The following is a 22,094-nucleotide window of genomic DNA, read 5'->3' as shown; positions in this document are numbered from 1 at the left end:
AAGGCTGTGTTTGTTGTTTTAGGATTAGGTATTATGCGGACACGGGAACACACCTTTGGTTTGGGCTTTATCTTGAGCCAACCGTTGGGTTAAATTATTAACGGATTGTAGAAGCCGTTAGTTAGATTGAGCCATGGTTTGGAAAAGTTTTGGCTCACTTGTATGAAGGTGTCAAGGCGATCCGGTTGTGTGGGTGTAGTAGTCACGGGTGGTGTGGACTGAACTATTTCACGGAATTATTTATAGGTGGATTCTGATAATTATTATTTACCGAACGATACCTCTATTAGCATTATAATTATTATAATTATCTTGACCTTGTGCTTGACCTTGTCGAGGTTGCACTTGGTTGTTATAATTATTAAAATTACCCCGACCACGCCCTTTGTCGTAGTGGAGCTTGGTTAAAGCCGTATGCGTTGGCCTAACATATTGATTATTGTACCCTCGAGGTGTGACGGTTGGTTATTTCTCCAACCGGAGTTGATTTTGTCTCCAAGGGGCTTAGGTTCACTATTAATGGAACAAGCCTGTCATAGGCTATAGACGATTAAAGTCCGGATGCTTTCGGGACTCCAACAGAAACTACATGGGTTTGAATTTACATTCATGACGGGGATAGGCTTTTGTTGTATAGAAATGGCCTCTACCTTTTAGTGAGTGATTCGATTAGAGTTTTAAGCTCGAATCGTGTTTAATTTCAAACATACCGACGGCCTTAACCTGTTGAAGAAGAACTAGCGGAGCCGAGAATCGCCACTACCCCACCATTATTTAAACTTAGTTTGGTCCTCTAAAAATTTATAAGCCTCCGAGGCTCCTTTGCTTAAGAAACTACCCCCATTCATTATGTCAAGGACTTCTTTATGGTGGTGTAGAAGTCCTTTGAAAAGGCACGAACTAACGTGTCTTTTCGCTAAGTTATGGTGTGGACACTCTATAAGCGGATCGGTGAAACGATTCCAAGCCTCTCAAAATGATTCATGAGGATTTTGTCGAAAAGAAATGAATCTTGGAAAGCATCTCATCCGTCTTTAGGGGTGGGTAAAATGTTCCATAAACAAATGAACAAGTTTAGCCCACGAGTCCACGTAATTAGGCTTTGGCGCTTAACTAAGACGCCGCCTTATCGGCAAAGGTGAAAAGGAATACCCTTAATTTAATTTGTTCCGCACTCAACCGTAGGGATGGTGGAATGTTGTTAGGACTTGTTCAATCCTACGATGTAATGCCGATAAGGTTTTTCATGGTCTAAACCATGAAAAAACGGTAACAAATTAAAAATATTTGGAGGGATTCTCAAATCCCTCACTGGTCTGCTAGAACGATGCAAGATTTGGGGCTATCGCCAAGGCTTTGTAGAAGTCCGAGAGAGGAGTCTCTTTCTTCCCCTATTATATCGGTGGTGTGTGTGAAATAGTAGTTAGAGGTGTAGTGGGTGGTATACTAGATAGATTTGATTGTTGATGTTGTTGTGTATTTACGCTCGGTGTTTTGTTCGGCCGACCTTAATCTCATACAAGACTAAGTCGAACTTAACTAAACATGCAACACTCCAAACAATTCTCGATATACTAGTATAAACCTCTAACAGAGATCGCGAGGTGTGGAAGAAAGGAATACCTGATTGGCCCTTGCTTCGCTTTATGAATAGCGCCTTGTTTACGCTTTGTTCAAGTGTATATAGCAGGTTATAACACTGAAAAAATATGAAAGATCAAAGTTCGAATCAAACCGCCGAAATCCGATAAATTTAACATTGCATGCCAAGGCCGCGAGATAGCGCCAGCCCGGCCGAGTAATTTTCAAATTACAGTGTTTTTAGCGCGGGTCGCGCTCCACATGGGGCTGGTCGCTACGATGTAAAGTCAAATTCCAGAACTTAGCTGGTCGCTTTAGCTGGGTCGCTTCGGTGTAAAGTCAAATTCCAAGAAACTTAGCTGGTCGCGCTCTCCTTGAAGCTGGCCCGTATTTTCTCGCGGAATTTGTCAAAGCTGAAATGGGCAACCACAGTATGAAACAAACAAGGGTGGGTGGGTTTAATGGGACTTAAAAATGATTACTTCTACAAGGAAAACAATGCTAAAGTGCAACTAAGATGGCAGCGGCGCCATTTGATAACCGTAAAATGAAGTAGTCTACCTACGCATTGAACGATGAATTCAATCCGTAAGTAAACTAAAACTGGACTTTTACTAGTCTCAATTATCAAAGCTTCTACTCGATCACGGTGCACTAAGTGGAGTAAGAAGTTCGCTCCACTCCTAGTTCCCTAGCATGGATTGTCTTCTAAGTCTAAGAAATCAGTCTTAAGTCAATGAGAGCTTTACGAAATGTTATGCTAACAAGACGCGTTATTTTAAATAACTAGATATAATAAATAACAAGATAAAATATAAACTAAAGTTAATCTACTAAGCTACGAAATACGATTGTTTGAATCTAGATAAAGGATTAGAGGGAATTGAATCCACCTCGACTCCAACTTAACAACCTAGCGTAGAATGTTGTATCTCAATTCTCACGCTTCTACGGGCGAGAATTTCGAGTTCTAATCCCTAGTGTTCATGGCATTCCTACCGGATACTAACTAGCATGTGAGGTCGCCCACCCATTCTCATGGCGAAACACGACCTTCTAGAGTGGAATAGATTCTACAACCAATTCTATATTAAACAACTAAGTCTTCATCAAGGCTTCATCAACCCCTCTAATGGAGGTTTTAGCCTTGATTCATCAAACTAACATTTCCCATTGAATCTAAACTAAACATAATATAAAGCATTTAAATTTACTAATTTAAACAATAATGAAATCTAAATTAATGACTAAAATGAAATAAGAACAAGAATTGAAATTAGATCTAGAAATGGAAATGACAAAATCGAAATTGATAAAAAAATACTACTTTATTGATCTAATCAAATGAAGAACAAGATTCAAAGGTTTAATCTAATACAATGAATTGAAACTAATTAAACTAAGTTCTAAAACTAATTAATGGAGGCTAACTAATCTAGGTCTAACTATCTACCTAACCTAACTGCCATTAACAATGAGTCAAGCTTTTGTTTTTATACATCTAGATCCAAAAATCGTGCATGGGCTTGGAGCCATGTTTTGGGGCCGCAGAATCGTGCCCAAAACCCAATTCTTTTCAAATTCAAAAGGCCTTCTTCACTAGATTCGGCTTCAACAGACTTTTCGTCTACTTCTGCTCCTCTGATTGGGTCAAGGCTTAGACCATTGCAAAGCTCTTTCCAAGCCGGTCGTTTTGACATAAGGTAGGCCCAATTCCGAGGTCTGAGTCCAAAGATATGGCATTCGAAGTTCTATCGACTTTTGCTCCTTTTATCTCGCTAAAGTGGCACATTTCTCGCACATAATGGACTTTGAAGCCTGAAATGCATAAAAACACGTAATCAGTATTAACTCTTACTTATTATTCACATAATTGGTCTAACAGTATGATTATTAAGGGGTTAAAACTACAGTTTTGGGCTCTTATCACCAGGCGCCCCGTGAGTTGTTGTATCTCCTTCTTTTTGTTTGGTGATGGCATATCGAAGATTGCTCTGATTTGTTTAGGGTTTGCTTCAATTACTCTGCGAGTTATCAAGTAACCCAAGAACTTCCCTGAGATCAAGCCAAAAGAGCATTTTGAAGGATTGAGCCGCATATTAAACTTTTCCACTCTTGTGAATACTTCTTGTAAATCTACCAGATGATCACTACTGATTTTGGATTTAACAACCATGTCGTCAATGTATGCTTCCATAATCTTGCCTAGCATGTCTCCATACGTCTGGGCTTTTGTCGTACAGGCTTAACACTTGTATCAATGTCAAGCTTGTGACAGGCAACATTTGGGTGTATACCTGGCATTTGCTCCAAAGACCAAGCAAAAATGCTCTTGTTCTTTCTGAGTAGAGTAACCATTTCCCTTTGTTCATTTTCTGATAGCTCGGCTGATATGAAGGTTGTTTCTTTGCTAGATTCTCCAATTTGAACTTCTAAGAGGCGGTCTATAGTCGGTGGTCCTTCACTTGATGATATGGTGGAACAGTTTATTTGTGGTGCGGATTGTGCTTGAATAACTTCTTGTGAATTGCTTAAAATTGTGTTTCCATGCATATCAAATTGACGGTAATCATCTAATATTCTTTCGTGACAACGGCTAGAAGCCATCTGATCTCCTCGTATTTTGCAAATTTTGTCTAGAGATGAAAATTTCAATGCTTGGTGGAGGGTAGAGACAACAACACCCATACAGTGGAACCAATCCCTACCTAAAATTGCATTGTAGGAAGATTTGCAGTTCATTAAAAGAAAATCAATGTTGACCGCCTTATCCATGAGTTTGACTGGTAAAGAAACTCTTCCGACCGGAGTTGCTGCTGTTCCATCAAAACCGATTATTAGGTTGTTATCTGTGACAATCAAATTTTCTGAAAGTTTCATGTCATTGTAACAACCTGCAAAAATTACACTAGCAGAACTTCCAGTGTGTATCATGACACGCTGCACTCGCCATAGACCAATGTAAGCTATGATAACAACGGCATCGTAATGAGGTTGATGGATGCCAATTAGGTCTCTGTCAGTAAAACATAGTGGGCTTGGTTCGATGGTTTCTATGCGAGTTCCTTCAATAAAATCGAAGCTATTTATGTGATATAACTTATGTAAAAATCCCAACTTTTCTCTTTGCTCACATTTTTGTTTTGTGCGTGACACGTCATTGATTCTCCGTGACCACCAGCTTGATGACGTTGTAACCTGAGATTGACAAATTCTGTTGAGCACTTTTAGTGCTTAAGAATTCCTCTAGTTGTCCCTTCTCTATTAGCTTTTGTATCTTTCCTCGTAAGGATCTGCATTGTTCAGTTTCGTGACCAAAGTCATTGTGGAAAAGACACCATAGATTTTTATCACGCATAGACTTTGTACCTTCGGTAAAGGCATTGGAGGGAAAAGCAGATTGCGACTTTTAATCTTCTCTAGATTGAAGCATATTTGGTATTCAGGAGTGAGCTTCATTTCTTCACAAAAATTGTTGGTCTTTTAAGATCCCCGCCGGTTGTTGAGTTTCATTGGGCTTTGTTTCGCTTTGCTTTTGGTATCTCAGAGATTCTTTTCCTCTAAAATCTTTGTCCCTTGAAGTTCGTGGTTGCCGCATCTATTTCAACAACATTGATGAACCAGAAGGCGTTAGGGTGAACAAATCAGATTTCCTCTGGGGAGGATCTCTTACCAGTGAGTTATATATTCCGTTAGTATCAAAACGGATAGCTTTTTTGAATGCGTGAATGATCATCATAGATGGTACATCTGTGACCCCTGGTTGGATTTGGTGAAATCGAACAACGAATTTTGCAAGTGTTTTATCCTTCTGTTGTTTTATGTTTAGCAAGATATTGACATCTTTAGGCCGAGCCCAATTATGTTGAAATCGATCCGTGAACTGATCTGCTAACTCCTGGAAAGATTTGATAGATCTAGCTGGAATTTCCGATAGCCATCGCAAAACTTCCCCTTTTAGGGTTGCAGGAAAAAGTTTACACAAGAGAGCGTCATCCTTATGCCAAAGAACTAGCCTGCTTTTGAACTCCATAACATGGTTGTTTGGATCACCTTCTGCTTCATCGTATTTAGGCAACTCTGGCTGTTTGAAACCTTCCTGATGTTCTGCATTTTGTATACGCCAGGAAAAACGTCCAACGATGTCTTCATTTACGGCTAAGTCTTTCCAATGTTTTTCCTTTAGATCAGTATTATTCATTGCCTTTTTAACGATGTCTTTAATCTGTTGGTCAATATATGTTATTCCTTCATTTGTTTGGCGACGGACGATTTGTGGTTGAACTTCTTGACCTTGTGTCATATGCGCCTGCCCCCAGTTGTTGCCCATATCTGGAAACCTTGGGTACTCTGGACTGCGAGACCTATGACGGAAGTTTGAAATGTCTTGATGCACTGGAGAGTAATCTATATGATGAGTGTTATCTCTATGTCGGTCTTCCAGTTGTCTTTTGCACTGACTCCTTTCGTTCAAGTCAAGTCTTAGGTCGTGATTCAGATCTTGCCTGAGGTCACAGCTCGATTGCCCCAAGTGAGTTCTAATGTTCGGTGGTATCATCCAATTTGACCGCCGTAATGTCCTGATATCCTGCTTACAAGGTTTGTATTACTTTGGTAGTATGGCTAGTAGCTTGTTCGGTGTGAATCAGACTCCCTTGGGGAGATACGACGACTAGTATGTGACCTGTGATGTTGTCTATCACACCTGCTATTATGACCATTGACATCAGGAGTCCTCAATCGCCTTAATAAATTGGTTGAAATATGTCTTGGCCTGGATTGATTTGGACGATTTTTAAGGACATCATCAGTGGTTCGGAATCTTTCGATATTGCTTTGCAAGCGGTGGAATACACTGCGGTTTTCTCCAGATTTTGGGATTCTTGATGGAATAGATGAAGCATTATCATTGTTGTCTATCTATACTTGCTTCCCTTCATTTATTTGCTTCTGCAAGTCCGCGTTATGCTCCTTTTCCCTTCTAAGTTTGTTACGCAGAGCCTCCAGAGTCATTTCTTCATCACTTGTGTCCTTATCATTTGGATCTGCAACCATATTTGCATGTGCATCTGGCGAATTAGTATCATTAGGAGGAGAAGATACTAGAGCCTGTGACCTTGGAAATTTAGATCTGCGCTGTCTTGGTACTGGAAGCAACAAAGGTGGAGCCTGTTGGTTTGATGCAACTTGATCGACACGAACTTCAGCATTTTGTTGATTGTTTCCCTCTGATGGTTGTGCTCTTGCTTGCTTGTTCGCTAGAGATCTTGTTATAGTAGCCATTGACAAAGATTGAGAGAGATATGTGGAAGAGAGAACATTAATAAGAACCGCAGACGGCGCCAATTATGTTTGGGTAAGAATTCACCCAGACACACTATTGAATCTGCAAGGGGAGATATTGTATAAAGAATGAGATTGTGCCTTTAATGGCTACCTACGTATCCAGAATATGTATCCAGAATCAAGTCTCTAAAAAACGTAGTTCTTTGTTAAGTGAAGAGTCCTATTTATAGAAATAGAAAATAAGAGTCTTGAGAGCACAAGGACTCTTACTAGATAGGACTGGTTAACTAAACATGTGACCGGCTCAGGTGACTGACTGGGCCATCCCGATGTCTACTTCACACGTGAGCCGTCCAAGTGGCTAACTAGAGTTATGAGCCATCCAGGTGGCTAAGTGGACATGTGAGCCATCCAGGTGGCTAAGTAGACATGTGAGTCGTCCAAGTGGCTAACTCGAGCTATGAGTCGTCCAGGTGGCTAAGTGGACATGTGAGTCGTCCAAGTGGCAAACTGGAACTGTGAACCGTCCAGGTAACCGAGGATCGGTCACTTAGACTTAATATAAAGACTAAGTCCCTAATGAATTCGTTAGCCAGGGTACGAATGTGGAGGTACGTACAATAACGTTAGATGGTTTTCTCTTACCAGACCTTAATCTCATGCAAGGCTAAGTCCAATATGAAAGAAACACAACAGTAGTCAAACAACAACCTGATATACTAGAATTAAACTCCTCTGATAGAAGAGACGAGGAGTGAAAGAAGGAGAACCTGAGTGCATCCTTGCTATGGTTATGAATAATGTCTTTAATACAAACCTCAGTGTCCTGTGGAAGCTTAGAACACTGAAAAAACATTTATTTCAAACAAAAAGATGTTTTGGAACTAACCTGTGTATATCGGGCTTCCTTCAGAGGGGCGCGGGAGCGCTCAAATATAAGGCAACAAGAGCGCATGCGCACTCTATGATTTTTTTAGAAACAGAATTTCGCACGGTTTCTTAATGGGCTGGGCCTGAAAATTAGAAAGAAAACATGAAATCAGCTTACTGGAAGGAAGGGCGTGTGAGCACTCAGATATAGTGTAAATAAAGAAGAGGCCATCCCGAAAGTACAAATTCAAAAAATTTCCAGTAGACTTCCAGGAGCAAAATCCTGTTTTCAAGAAACAAAAAACACATACAAAAACAAACACTTTTGAACAATAGGGAAGGAGGGTGCATTGGGCTATTTGTAGAATTGAAAAAACTAACGGAATTTAATTCTAAATACAACTAAGATGGCGCATTTTTGATAGTATGAAAGTTACGCTTTTACTCCTACTTAGCTAATTTATACTAGGAAGAAGTAAACTATACTTTCATTCTTTTTATCAAAGTTCTACTCTCAATTATTATGCAATAAAACTAGAGTAAGAATTCGTTCCACTCCTAGTTGCTTAGAAAATACTAATTCAATTCGTGATTAACAATTAAACAAGATGGGAGTAATGATTCTAATATGGCGAAAAACTAATATTGAATATATTCTAAATTAAACTATGACAATTAAATAATAAGATGTGAATATTAAGAAGGAATTAAGGAGATTTGATATCCAGCTTGATTAATCCATAACATGCTAGTATAGATTTTGTTGCAACCCTAATTTTTATGTTTTCACACAAGCTTCAACATAAAGGTTAGGTATTTTTATCCCTAATTATTCATAGCATCTCTAACAAACTAATTAATAATTAGCATGAGAGGAAGTTGAAACCCATTCTCATGGTGAATGAACTACCCTCTAGTTTAGGTTTATTTTACTAATTGCTAAATAGAAAACCCTAGACTTGAAGCTCTTTAATACAACTATTCTATACTAACACATCAAGTCTTCATCATAGCTTCAATTAAATCCGTTTAGCTATGGTTCATTAGACTATCATAGAATAAATCATAAGAAGAAGAAGACATAATTAAAAGAATATAAATAACTTGAATTATATTAATGGTGATTAGGTGATAAGAGCCCAAAACTGTAGTTTTAACCCCTTAACAATCGTACTTTTAGACCAATTATGTGAATAATAAGTAAGAGTTAATATTGATTACGTGTTTTTATGCATTTCAGGCTTCAAAGTCCATTATGTGCAGAAATGTGCCACTTTAGCGAGATAAAGGAGTAAAGGTCGGTTGCTAAGGAGTTCTATGATTAAAGGCCAATTTTCAAGAAGACAAAGCCTTTGTAAAGCCCAGTCAAAAGCTGAAAAGTCAAAGTCCACGCGGGCAGAAATAGTGCACAAAGTCAGCAGAACTTCCGAAGACCATATCTTTGGACTCAGACCTCGGAATTGGACCTACCTTATGTCAAAACGACCGGCTCGAAAAGAGATTTTTAATGGTCCAAGCCTTGGCCCAATCAGAGGAGCAGAAGGGACAAAACATCTGTCGAAGCCAACTACACCAAGAGCCCATTTGGACTAAAGAAATTGGGTTTTGGGCCGATTTTCCGCCCAAAACATGGCTCCAAGCCCATGCACGATTTTGGATCTGAAAGTATAAAAACAAAAGCTTGACTCTTTGTTAGAGGCAGTTAGGTTAGGAAGCTATTGTTAATGGAGTTTAGGGTTAGAAAAAGATAGATCTAGATTAGTTTTTAGATATAGATCGAGTTTTTTTACATTCATTCAATTAGTTAGTTTAGAATCATATTTTAGTTTTTAGAATAAAGTATTAGTTCTTCATTTCAATTTAGATTATTGCTTAAATTCTTATTTTGATTTAGTTGTCTTAAATTCATAATTAGTTATTCACAATCTTAGTTCTAAATTAGTTTTAATTTCAGTTTAATTTAATTATGTCTTATTGTTATTATTGTTCTTGTGTTGGGAATGGTAGTATAGAAATTTCACATCAAATCATTACTCTCACCATTGTTCCTTTTGGGTTTGATTAGTTGAATTCGATTTAAGTCTAGAGAGTTAAGAGTGGACGAATCCTTACACTCATTATATTGCATGATTATGTTTTAAGAGTAAGAAGAATTGATTTAAACGTAAGAACGGTAGGATTACGTATTAGTGTTGTTAACATTAATATTTAGGATTCTATTATTTTTACGGGTTATCATTAGGCTACTAACATAAACTAGGTTTTAGACTAAAGAGAAGAGCTAGTAGATGAGAGAGAGCTAGAGTTTTGCCCTAGTCCTCTTTATATAGGAGAGGGCTAGGTTTACAATTTCGTACATGGGCTTTGGAGCTATGTTTTGGGCCACTAAATCAAACCCAAAACCTAATTACTTAAGTTCAAAAAGGGTTTCTCTGCTGGAAATTACTTCGAAAGACTTTTCATCCACTTTTACTCCTCTAATTGGATCAAAGCCTAGACCGTTAGAAAGGTCTTTCCAAGACGGTCGTTTTGACATATAATAGGCCTAATTCTAAGGTCTGAGTCCAAAGATACGGTCTCCAGAAGTTCTATTGACTTTTATACTCTATTTCTGTCCGCGTTAACTTTGACTTTTCAGCTTTAACTGGGCTTTAAAAAGGCTTTTTCTCCTTGAAACTTGGGCTTTAACCATATAACTTCTTAGCAACTGACCTTTGCTTCTTTCTCTTGCAAAAGTGATATATTTCTTCACATAGTTGACTCCAATACCTTAAATATACAAAAGTATGTAAACAGTACTAACTCTTATTTATTATAAATATAATTGGTCTAAATGTAATATTATTAAGAGGTTAAAACTATTGTTTTGGGCTCTTATCAATAGACTAGATATTTCGTTTGACGTACTCAATCTTGTTTTTTTGTAGAGGGTACGTCATTTTGGTAGCCGGGCCATCTTCTATTTTATGATCTCAAAATTACTTTGAAGTATGTGGTTGCAAGCGCCAGAGCCGTAGTCCACAAAAACTCTATTTCAGAACTGAGTATAAATATCTTCTGAAACGCGAGCAAACGTTCCTACTGGTAAACGATGGGTTCCAAAATTTTCTCCTTCTTCTTTCTCCACTCTCTTCCTGCCCACGTTCAAATCGTCATTTGGACAAAGTCTCACTCCTTTCGAATTGGACAAAGTCGTAGTACTTTTGCTCGTCGACGGCGTGCACGCAGAACGGAGTGGTGTATGCATTGTCCCCTAACTGTCCTAGTCTTCAGCTGCTTAGTGAAGGTGTTTATTATAATGTATACACTTGTTTGACACCAGCAGCTCGAGATCAACTTCGCCAGGTCGTTCCTCCTACAGGTTTGGGATTCTTCTTGAGGATCTGACGTTAAAAGACTCACCTTGTATATATGTATATATTGATGTCTTTTAAAATTCCCCTTGCATTAATGCTGTGCACAAAGAGATTCTTGTTCAACCTCGGATGTTGCCTACTTAGGACACGAGCAACTGATTCCACCAGGCCAACCCCTAGATATTGGTTACTTTGAGTTCCCTTTGGGGCGGTTTGAGGCTAGCCATATGTAATAAGGGTAATATTATTAGACCGTAGCGTGCACGGTCAAGGATGGTACCGTCCTGCACCCTAGACCCACAATACATAAAGGTGAAGCCACAATCTGGCTGGATTGGGTTCGCTCCAGAGCCGACATGACAGTTGCCTGAGATTTTAGATGGAGAGTCTTCTGGCCATCCAGTGTTGTTCATATTAATCTCCCTTGTATAGAAATAAAACCATAAAAAAAACAAAAAAAAAACCCCATTGTTTATAAATAAAACATCCCTCCTTTTCAAAAATTCCTTTGGCCTTTGAGTATGCCACATCAAATTGGATGGCATTTTTCATGCCGATCATTTCGGTAACTCATTTATCCAATTTGGAGTCCAAACGAGTCATGTGTGCGCGTTTACAATTTTCAGGTTTGATTTGGACATGGGAAAAATTCGGCCCGACCAAATCTCGTAATTCTCGGCCCATTTATAACTCGAGACACCTCACCACGCGTCAACATTCCCTTATTTGTTCTCCCACAAAAACCGGATCTCGCTCCACTCCATTCGAGTCTCGCACGAGATAACCCCTAATTCAACTCCAGTCTCGCACGAGACCACCACAACCCTGTTTCAATTTTTGTTCCACCACCAACTTCAAATTCTTCCTCTCATCTCAAAACAATCGCCGTCCTCTTCCTCAGATCCCCAAATGGCCAGAAATAGGCGAATTTCAGTAGAATGGAATTTTGGATCACTTTTTGAAAATGGGATGTTTTCCCCATTTTTTTATACTGAAATTCAATCTCAAGGTTGGGAGTATCACAGTATACCAATGGCGGTCTTTATTCGACATGATTTGGTGTTGAAGTTCTACAAATATGGCGGTTTTAATGGCGACCATTTTTAGGTCATCATCGACGACGTGCCCCGCCAAGTCACACCCACCTTGATCTCTGGGATCACTGGCATACCTTTGGTCGACCATGTGCTAACTCAGCAGCAGTATGTGTATCCACAGACTTACGACCTCATGCTCGACACGCTAATCGAGGGTGATTATAATCTTGATTGGAAATGTGCTTATCAACATTCTCTACATAGGAACCAACTTGTCGTGACTCAATGACTGGGTCAGAATGTCATTGGCACCTCTAAGCCATCTGACATTAACAAGACATTTAATTTCTCTACCTACTCTAGGTCCTCCAGGAGCGAAAGGGAAACTTCTGCATTGTGACCTTTCTATTTGACATCATTACTCATGCCACACTCAGGTCAGCTCCTCTTGCTGTTCTTGTCACCCAAGTTATGATAAATTTTGGTTTCCTGTCTGCCATACCTTTAGTTCCTATGCTGCAGTATGAGAATATGCACGTTTTCAAGAAATGCGTACAGTTCCCATGGGAACCCACAGCACTCATGACAGTAGAACACGATAATGTGACTCCACTTCCCCCATCCCCTCCACCTTTCTTTGATGAGGCTGCTATGAGCCAGATGAGTCGTCCTATAGATGCCCTACGCACTATGAACAGTGCATACGAGACATCTATACTCGCCAAGTATCGATGGAACATTACATGGGCAAATTTAGAGAAGATATGCGCACTCGCCACGATTCATTGACTGACACCATGGGCGAATTTCAGCAAGAAATACGCACTTCCATGGATGCATTTTAGGATCAACTAAGTACTCGCCAGAACCAGTTTCAGGGAATGCTCATGGCAAATCAGCACCAGTTTCAAGCCCAGGTGATGCATACTCTAGGCGATATCCAGGAGCTGTTAGTCTCCATGAGAGCTCGTTCCCAAGATGCCGTCAGCGAGAATCATGGTTCTTCTTCAAGAGCACTTGAGGATTCCCAAGAGACGCTTTTATTTTCCCTCGACTTGTATTTTTTATGCCGATATTTTATTTACGTGTTTCCATTTTAATTTTCTACCCACGATATCTTATATTACCTACATTTTCCACAATATTCTGCTTTGTCAAGTATTATATTATATCTTATATATCTTCAATATATATATATATATATATATATATATATATATATATATATATATATATATATATATATATATATATATATATATATCGCCTCTTCTCTTAAAAGTAGCTACTTTGTTAACTTTAAAATAAGTACATAATTAAGTAAAACTTCACCAACAAAATGAATTTAAACCTTTTTTTTTTTTGTAGATATGATATACTCAATATTAAGATCATCTCTACAAAATTTCAGCTCATTTCGACACCTCTAACATTGGCAAAAAACAATTACAAAAATTTAATATTTCTGGACCGTTAGATTTCTTTTTAAAGATGACATCAATTTTTATCTATGTTAGAGGTTTCCAAACGAGCTGAAATTTTGGAAAGATAATAATTATGGTGAGTGTTTCATAACCACTAAAAATTAGGTTTGAATTCATTTTGTAGGTGAAGTTTTACGTACGTACTTATTTTAAGTTAACTTAAGTAGCTACTTTTTAGAGAATTGTATATATATATATATATATATATATATATATATATATATATATATATATATATATATATATATATATATATATATATATATATATATATATATATCGAAAGTTACCATACTACATTTTTTATACCATAGTTTATACCACACCCTCCTACAAAATGAGTTAAAGGCTAATAATTTGTGGATATAATCTACTAATCATAGATAGCATCTACACAAAAATTCATCTCATTTGAAAATCTCTATTCTAGTTAAAAATCATTGTCAACTTTGAATTTTTTTTAACGGCTAAGATTATTCGATTTTGCAATCATCTTTTGACATAGTTAAACATTATTAAATGAGTTGAAATTTTATAGAGGTGATCTTCATGGTTAGTTGAACACATCCACAAAAAACTAAGTTATAATTCGCGTTGTAGGTGAAGTTATGGGGCATGGTATAAACTAAAAACTAACCATGAAGATCACCTCTATAAAATTTCAACTCATTTGATAATGTTTAACTATGTCAAAAGATGATTGCAAAATCGAATAATCTGAGCCATTAAAAAAAATTCAAAGTTGACAATGATTTTTAACTAGAATAGAGATTTTCAAATGAGATGAATTTTTGTGTAAATGCTATCTATGATTAGTAGATTATATCCACAAATTATTAGCCTTTAACTCATTTTGTAGGAGGGTGTGGTATAAACTATGGTATAAAAAGTATGGTAAAATGAGAACTCTTTCGGATATATATATATATATATATATATATATATATATATATATATATATATATATATATATGGCTGGCTACGTCAACATACAAAAATGACATATGGAATTAACATACGCAATCCAAAAGCAGATTTGCACATTGCTCTAAGGGCTGATTTTTGGTAGATACTATCTCCCTACCATGGATAGTATCTCCACAAAAATCAACTCAATCGGATGTGTCTAGTCTTGTCAAAAGAGTGTCAAAAGAGTGTTAAAATTTTGGACCGTCAGATAAATTTATAATTTGAACTCAATTTTTGGTAGGGTTAGACATGTTCAAAGAAGCTAATCTCCACAAAAAATCAGCTTCTAGTTCATTATGTAGGTACGTAGGATTGCGTATGTCAATTCCGTATGTCATTTCCGTATGTCGACGTAGCCAGCCCGATATATATATAATCAGCTTATATATATATTTTAGAGAATGCTATATATATATATATATATATCATTCTCTAAAAAGTAGCTACTTAAGTTAACTTAAAATAAGTACGTACGTAAAACTTCACCTACAAAATGAATTTAAACTTATTCTTTTGTAGATATGATATACTCAATATTAAGATCATCTCTACAAAATTTCAGCTCATTTGGAAATCTCTAACATTGGCAAAAACCAATTACAAAAATTCAACATTTATGGACCGTTAGAAGTTTCCAAATGAGCTGAAATTTTGGGAAAAATAATCATTATGGTGAGTGCTTCATAACCACAAAAAATTAGGTTTGAATTAATTCTGTAGGTAAAGTTTTACGATCGCATTTTTATTTTAAGTTAACTTAAGTAGCTAATTTTTAGAGAATTATCAGATAATATATATATATATATATATATATATATATATATATATAGCCCGGCTCTTAAACGAACGTCCGTTTACGGACTTGTTATATAGTGTCTTGCGCAGCTTATATAATGTCTTGCACAGCTTATATAGTGTCATATATAATCATAAATTAAAAAATTAATAAGTGTAAATTAAAAAAGTTGTTCAAGACACTATATAAGTTGTTCACGACACTATATAAGCTGTTCAAGACACAAGTCCGTAAACGGACTAGTCCATTTAAGAGTCGGGCTATATATATAACAGTTGACGTCGCACATAACGGCAAGTTTTACCATCAACTAACGATGTGCAACGGTCAGAAAACAGTCATAAAACCGCCACCACAACAGTTATAAAACGGCTCAATTTTCTTTCTATAAATAGAAAGTTCACCACATCCTTCACATTCACTCCTTTCATCTTCTCCTCTCTACACTTTTTCTTTAATTCCAATTATGTTTTTTTTAAGTTCTTACCAATCTTTAGCGTCATGGATGCACTAGAAAAGCTTGAACAACAGCAAATTGAATATGCTATTTACGTCTTCATGCTCATTAGTTTTATTATCGTAATGTTGTTGATATGTCATATAGTCATATCTAATATCTAGATCTGTATTTTTTTTCGTTGTTATTATGGTGTGTTTTCACATCCCTGTACGTTGTTACAACTTAATATAAGATCCTATCTACGTACATATTCATATTACTTGTTCTTCTACTTACGCTACGTCTAGAAATCTTGCTAAAAATATATATATATTAGGTAGAGTGTGCCACTCCTTGTAGTCGCATGCCCTATTCTTTCCCCTCCACACTACGTCCACTTTTGTGCCTTGTTTAATTGATTTATGAATATACAAGTTGGTCAAACTACCCTGTGAAACCTTATCTTGTATATTCTATATATCTCTTCCCACGTCTGACTCACAGTATCAGGGATCTTACTTTAAACGATATTTTGGGCAAGCACCTTGATAGAATTATTTTAGAAGATACACGTGGTCTAACTACCCTGTGACACCTTGATCTGTATTTTTTAAACTTTTGGATTAGTGCCCATTTATAGCTATGCTAGACACCTCTAAAATCAAGTCTTCCCTTTTTTTCACTAAATTATCTTCACCACTCCATTCCTTCCATCTTCAATGGCCCTCACTCGAATTTTTGTGCCCGAGAAAAACTTTATGGAAAATTTTCAGAGCGGTCTATTTCAACCATATTTTGACACTGAAATTTTACGTCATGGATGGTTCCCTCTATTACATCATAACGAGGCAGTTTATTCCAGAGAGTTGGTTCTGCATTTCTATACACATGGTTATTTCCAAAATGGGCAATTCTTTGTCTGTGCAAACGGATGCGAGCGCGAATTAACTCCGAAAATCATTTCTGAGGTACTTCAAATTCCCATAACGAACCCTGGGGTACACCTTCAGGATTCACCATTCGACAATATAAGGCATCTAATGTTTGCAACTATCCTTTACGTCGAATACAACCGGAAAAACCGCATTGTTTATTAGCGATCCTTGCAAAATAACCAATTAACTGTGATCCAATGGCTAGCCCATATTGTGCTTAGCACATCTAAGACTTTCGAAATAACAAAACCCCTCCTCCATCTACTCTGGGTCCTGCAGACTAAAAGCAATGATTTTTTTGCATAATTCAATTTCTCTGTAGCGCGATCGCACGTGCCAGGAAAAAGTCAGCTCCTTTGCCAGCCATTTTGACATTTATCATGGTGCGTTGGGGTTTTCCTATTTTTGCTCCTACTACCTATCTCAGAACAGCTAACATTCTCACCATTCACTCCGTCTGTATGACAATTTTTGGACTCCCGACGTTGCAAAGAACCATGTCGGTGCAGAAACCGGCAAAGCTTTTTCCTCTGTTAATATCTTCGCTGACAATGCAATACATGACATATTTAATCCAATGGAAGGCCTTCGTTTAATTAACCAAGGACTAATGACATTATACACACGTCAGAACATCATCATCACCAGTATTTTTGAATTCTTCAAAAGCTTCAGACAATGCACGACGAGGAACAAGCACAATTCTTGCACAGCCACAACCAGTTCTTGGCAAATCACAATCTCATAATGGATAACCAATCCGAGATTTACTAGACATAGAGCGCCCTATTGTAACGGGCTGTTGCACGGATTGACTTCATCGAGAATCTTATAAATGGATTTCTCCCACCTAAGGATCCTCACCGTTATCCAGGCCATGGCCTAAATTAAATTTCACAAATTTCCGTTCTTTGTCGTTTTCTGTTTTTTTTCTCTTTAATAACCCTAATTAAGTGTAGTGCAATTTTCCTGTTGTAATCAATGTCATTTGTTTTTACTGAGTCATTTCCATCATATTCTAAAAATTGGTTTATCTTTGTTTACAGGTGGTGTCTTTCATCACACGTCTTCTTTCATCCATTTCCTGCTTTCCTATCTGCATCTCCAATAATGGAACCTCTAGAGATCATCCATGAACAATCCTTCCAAAATTATATTGGATTCTCCTTTGTATGGACTTCATTTCAGAGACCTTATCACCCAAGCCGGTTGGTCCTCCCTCATTCTGCAACCTGAGCAGACATATTATCCACGTTTAGCGGCTTATTTTATGATCATATGGAAGATACAACAACATTTAATAATGCACGTGGTTTCTTTTTGAATGGATTCACAATCCGTATGGGTAACACCAGATATATCTTTTACAAGCCAACAATTGCTATTGATAGGGTTATATACTAAAAGCATTACTTTTGTATTAACTCTAATTCTTTATATTTTGAATGAGAATCATATGGGCAAATGTTATGCATATTATATATGTTATTAGTTATATGCATGTGTTTAATACTTTATGTTGTAGATGGTATGGTGTGAACACACAGAAGATCATATCATCGCACCTTTATAAAGTATAAGTAATCGCTCACAACCTAGATGGATTTGGACAAACCATTGGTACGGTTGTAGTATAATCTCCGGTATTAGTCCGTCTTGACTATAGGATTACACTAGTACACTTTGTGTGTATTGAACAGGGACCCGAAGGTTGTTTCTCTTTATATCGAATATATAAGAGAACAAACACCTCTATTATTATGGATGTTTATCCTCTTAACTGATATAATAACGGCACTTATGTGCATTGTACATTGCTTTAAATCATCAATGAGTGAGATTCATTTGTGAATCAACAAACTCGATGGATTGTGTAATGACATTGTATGTAAGGTGTCTTTGTTGATGATTATAGAAGGAACTGCGGACCCGCAGAAGTCGGGTTGATGATGTCCCCTCGAGGAGCTCAAAAGGATTTTCATGTAAACCCTGCAGGTGGATTTATTCCGACATGACAATGAGGTTGAGTGGTACTACTCAAGGACATAAGAAGTTGATTAATGTAGTTGTCAGTAACTTGACTTAATCAACGGACATTCGATATCTTAAACACGGGGAGATCAACGAGCATATAATATGGAACCCATAAACGCTGACACGTAATTTAGGATTAGGGCGGTAGTGCAACAATGGCCTTTAGTGGAATAAGCCATTTGTTGACGGACTTGGGCCATATGTTCTGGGCGAACATGGGAAGCCTAAGCCCGTCGGGAGGCCTAACCCTAATTTCTCCTCATGGTCCCTGTTGTAGCCTATAAATAGAATCCTTCTCTCTCCTGGCCGAAAATCACTATTCACTATTCATTTTTTATTAGAAAAAGAGGCAAGGAAAAAGTTGATCTGAAATTCGTTTTCTAATCTTGAGGGAAAGAGGAGGGTTGGTAGATCGTTGCCACACAACGTCCAATCTATTGAAAATAATACAACAGAAGATCAAGAGGTGGTTGCTGATCTCATTGCTATTAGATTCTCAAAGTCATCCTAGCCGTTCTAAAGGTATGTTATTTCTATCCAAACCGTGAACACCCCAATTCAATTCATTGGCGGCGTGGTGTTTTAGCGGTTATGTGAAATTGTCATTCGAAATAACGGTTCCTACAGCTATGACTTTGGACCTTCTCTATCACGAGCCCACCCCCACCATTCAATACATCATACAAAACTCTTTTAATCACTACTTTTAGGAAGATTTTGCCAGCCTCTACGGCGATGGCCTCACCCAAGTTGTTGAAAGTGAGGAAGCTGGCCGATGGCCGGACAAAACAATTCCCCTAGCAAGTATGACAATGAATGTCGAGACTGCCATGTTGTTTATCCTTCTGAACATCATGGGGGATTGGCATTTGTCCACTACCACCGAATCAGCTTGCAAGACCTTCCATGCTCTCGCTCAGCAACACACCTTCTTCGACATCACGAACCTCTTAATTGAGAACCTGAAAAGGGCTCGTGATTTTCGACACCATTATATCACCTTGCCCGTTACCGCATGCCGGATAATGAGGGCATTCTTCCCACAGTTTTCGACCACTTTTTATGACTGGGTACGAGTAGATTCTATGTGTCCGGTGAATAGGATAATTCATTCTTTGAGATTTCGGGTCTGGCGTCAGCACTCTTCAAGGTACCTGAAGTACGTTCGTTGCTTCCCCAAAGACAAAGACATGATGGCTCATTTGGACGCTTCTAAAAATAGAAATTGGAGTGAAGTTTGGCAGGCCATGATAAACTGGCATGACATTAAAGAATGGCACTTCGATAGAGATGAAGCTAGAATGGACATACCCCTAATTCTTAATTAAGGCAATGTAAGTTGATGTACGTATTTGTTGTTTTAGTTCTTGATGTGACCTTTCCCTTTTGTTTTTTTATATTATATGTTGTGTTAGCATAATTTTCTGTTAAAGATATCAACTCAATTTTTGCTCAAGCCTTTCAGGTATATTCTTTCTTCCTCTTGACATTTTGAGAACACAGTGTCCTACTGTTTGGGGGTGGTTAGAACCTTTTGTAAAAAAATTAAGCATTTCTAGGTTGTATATAGCTTTATTTTCTGTCTAAATAAGTGTATTTAGTGACAAAGTCTCGTTTCCTTTTCTGTGATGAGAAATATCTAGAAATCTCACCCTTGCATTAGAATTAGGATTTGTTCTTAGAAATTTAAGTTAATACTTATGTAATAGTTTTTACATCTTTTTATGAACATTCATGCATTGACTATCATTGAATGTACATAGCAGTAAGTTTTTGAGACCCACGGTTAGACAACTTAATTTCCATATCCTGTGAGAATCTAACCAAAAAGCCTCAACATGTGTGATATATAAGTAATGACACAGAGGAGTAGCTTTTCCAAATAGAGAAAATCACGTGTCTACTTACTTGATCACTACCCGAATCCTAGGCGAGAATTTAGGCCTTCTTTGGATCGATATAGCCAAAAATTCATACCTATAAAAATTTTACCGCTAGTCGCCCCACTGAACCTTTCATTAACCCTTTCATTTTCACCATAAAAATCCTTACCCATCTATTAACCACAAATAAATAAGCCCACCTAGATGATGAGTATGAGAAATAAGATGAAGTGTGGAAAAATGAAGAGAAAAACTTGTCACAAATCAAAATCAGTTACCTGCTTCATAAAGAAAAGAAAAAGAAAAATAGAAATATCTTTCCAAAAATCAAAAGAAAAATCAAAGTTAGAACTTTCCTCAAAATCAATTAAAAAGGGAATACAAAAGCTTAAAAAAGCTAAGTATGGAAACTCATGTTAGAAGCAGGAAAGAAAATAAGGATTTCTCTAGTGTAAATATCTCGAAGACCTTATTCTCTCATACTTATCATTTTTGAATTTGTCATTCCATTTTCTTCTACACTACCACCTAAGCCCTATAACACCTAATAAATACTTCTAGCTCAATTAGGAGTAGGATGGTGTGATAATAAGTAGTAGATGTGAATTCTCAACCTCGGCTCCTCTGACTGTCATTGAGTATGTGAGGAAACGTGTGCCCACCGCATTAATCGGAGTTAGCAAAACTTGAGTGAAAAAAAAATATGAGAGAATTTGTGTTTCGACACATACCTATGAGAACCTACTTAAGGACGCTTATCCAAAGAATCCGTAAACGGTCCCGCCAGACATTTCATTTCATTGTAAAGATCACTGCATGCATGTTCATATGTAGATGTTTTGATTATTGTATGTATATTAACTTGAATTTCAAAGGAATTAATCCTCGTTTCCCCCACTAGTGAAATGTATAGATATCTGAGATTAATTAAGGGAACAAGCATTTATTACTAAGTCGTTGTAGTATAGATAAAGTTTGTGAATATCTTCTCTGGAAAACTCTCACGAGGCTATAAGTCGTTCACTAGGGAACTCCTAGTGGTTTAAGGCTTTGTTGCATACGGTCAATGCACCGCACTCTGCGAAATGAGACTTAGTTTAGGACAACACATTTTTGGCCACTTATCGTTTTAATGTCTCTTCTTTGCTTGAGAACAAGCAAAATGATGTTCAGGGGTGGTGTGATAAGCACCCAAAACTGTAATACTTAACCCCATAGAGACATATTTTGGTTAATTATGTGTTTAATAATCATGAAATAATTATATTTTTCGTACTTTTGCAGGTTTTCGCAGTTAACATAAATATGATGATAAAACCTGCATTAAAGCACGAGAATATTGTGCATACTTGAAGTCTTCCCACTCAGCCCCAGTGAAGCCCAACAAAGCCTTACTAGAGCCAAAGATTCCAACGGGACAAAAC

The sequence above is a fragment of the Coptis chinensis genome, chromosome 8 (assembly GCF_015680905.1).
Source record: "Coptis chinensis isolate HL-2020 chromosome 8, ASM1568090v1, whole genome shotgun sequence".
NCBI classification, from domain to species: domain Eukaryota; kingdom Viridiplantae; phylum Streptophyta; class Magnoliopsida; order Ranunculales; family Ranunculaceae; genus Coptis; species Coptis chinensis.
Note: the sequence above shows the minus strand (reverse complement) of the source record.